Source organism: Nicotiana tomentosiformis, chromosome 6 (assembly GCF_000390325.3).
Source record: "Nicotiana tomentosiformis chromosome 6, ASM39032v3, whole genome shotgun sequence".
NCBI lineage: Eukaryota > Viridiplantae > Streptophyta > Magnoliopsida > Solanales > Solanaceae > Nicotiana > Nicotiana tomentosiformis.
In genome coordinates this window covers 99344333-99346644 of record NC_090817.1, presented here as the reverse complement: position 1 = coordinate 99346644, position 2312 = coordinate 99344333, and the positions used below count along the sequence as shown (strand labels likewise).

The 2312-nt window shown below is 34.6% G+C and overlaps 1 long non-coding RNA gene across 1 annotated transcript; it reads left to right on the top strand.

Annotated features, from left to right (window-relative positions):
• The first annotated feature begins 334 nt into the window (after nt 1-334).
• LOC117276909 (uncharacterized) lies at nt 335-1443 on the top strand. The gene is made up of 2 exons (XR_004507174.2): nt 335-740; nt 826-1443. It is a non-coding gene; the product is annotated as an uncharacterized lncRNA (long non-coding RNA).
• Nucleotides 1444-2312: the final 869 nt, after the last annotated feature.

The window sequence follows — 2312 nt, the reverse complement described above, 5'->3', positions numbered from 1 at the left end:
GTTACACCCGACGGAGGATTCACCTTGTTCAGCAGATGGCCCTCCTTGTAAGAGAAGTGCATGAGCTCGAGTTGCCGCGTTCGACTCTGCCCGCCGGTCAAATTCCATTTGAGCCAACAATGCCTCAAACCTCCGATTACTCTCCTCATGTTGTTGAGCGTGTACTTCCTCCATCCTAGCCATCCTCTGCTGAGTATCCACCATATACGCCTGAAGCTGGGTTTTAAATTTCTGCCACCCATCATTAGTTACTTTCATTTTCTGAGACTCTACCATTGCCGGAAAATACCAGGCCGGCACCGCTTTGATACCAATATGTAACGGGTATGCAAGCAAAACCAAGAAGAATGTAAAATAGGACAGAATTAAAATGAAAAAGATGACATTTCATTCAGCATGATTCTAGACTCTGACATACAGGGAATAAATAGCAAAATGACTCTAACAAACTAGACACCTGGCAACATATAACAATGCCAGCTTTTAGGGACTATATAATAAATAAGAAAAGACTAAACTGACAACTATTAAACTTAAGGACTCCAATACATAATAAAGAACTAAGAATAATAATGTTGAAGTTTTCTTCTCTTTCGTAACAGCGAACTCACCGGAAAGCATGGAGAAGCTTCTGATTTGTCATCTCACACCTTCTTTTCCCCTTTCTCTATACCTACACACACATTTATACACAGATCTAGAGACATATATACAAGAGGCCGGAGATCTGAAAGTTTTGGGTTCGAATTCTACTGGATCTGACTGAAAATATATTTTCTCGGCGAGCCATTACTCTTTTTCTCATATTTTCTTTTTGTTTATCAGATCCGGAAGGGAGACGAAATAGTAGCTGAAACTCCGAGCTCAGAGTATGGTCAGAATCTTGCCGAAGAATTTTCTGGCAACTTTTGTGCGCCATGTTCTCTCTCTCTGACCGCTGCACACCTGCACCAGTGTCTAACGCTGACGTAGCAGCGTCTCAGGCGGTTACAAATTGAAGAAGTAAACTGAGAGACCTTTAACTTCTTAGAAGATTTCAGAAGTTGTTTTGACAAGAAAGTTTTAGATCATATGCTTGCAGATTTATATCATAAAATTTTACTATCAAATTTTTAATTTTTTTTCTCTCAATTGAGTTCAGATTTTTTCATAAATTCATCAGATTTGCCCTCCCTGTTTGTGGATTATTATTTTGATCAGTTGAATTATTTGTTTCCTACGGGCGTATGATATGGAAGTTTGACTTGATGGCAGCTAAAATAGTTGTCCTTCCTCCTACCACTAAAATAAGAAAAAAGGATTATTTCTTTGGATCTGCAAATTTGCACCTAGAAAGAAGGTTTAGATGCTGCTATTGGGTGCTGTATCGGCTGCAGTGTTTATGTGGGTCTTGTATGTTGGCAATGGTTTGATATATAAGGGGGTGGATTTTGGGTTGGACAATATTTTTTTAAAGTGAACCGAGTTTGAAAAAAGGGAAATCGGTCGACTTAATCCTGTGCGGCCATGTGAGATCCATGGTTTGGTTTGGGTGGGTTTGTCCCTGGAAGGAAATCAAATCGAGTAAGTTGGTTTTTTAAATATTGGAATCAAACTAAATCGATTAAGTCTATTTTTATCGATTTGGTTTTAGTCGGTTTTTCATATTTTTCGGTTATTTATCAGATTTTTTTTAAATATGAGACATACACTACCAAACGCATATTCCGACGACTACATTTTCAACATAACACTATCAAACCAATTGCTTTTTGAGAAACCTATTATTTACTAATATATATTGATGATAATTGAATCAAATAGTGATAAATAATTTAAGTACTCAATTAAAAATCGATTATTTTCACATGAAATAAATTCTTGTACTTAGCAAAAGAAAATTACCAATCAAACTAGAATATAAAGGTAAAGATATAGATTATTATAATAGCAAAGAATTAGATTAAAAATACAAATGACTAATATGTACCATAAAATTTTAGAAACTTTATATAAAAATATACATATATATAGGTGTAATAATAAATTTAAATAGTTACTTTTATAGTTGGTTTGGTTCGATTTTTTCGGTTATTTTTTTATTAAAACCAAAACCAAACCAAACTTAAAAAGTATCTTTTTTTGGTCGGTTTGGTTTGATTTTCGGTTTAGTTCGATTTTTCGGGTTTTTATGAACACCTACATGGCTATATTTGACCTTTTCTCCTAAATATAATAATACTATTCCTATTTTATTCCTCATTAAATACAATAACAATATCCAATGTATATTCATAAATAGAGTACTGGAAGAATAGTGTGTATGAAGACAC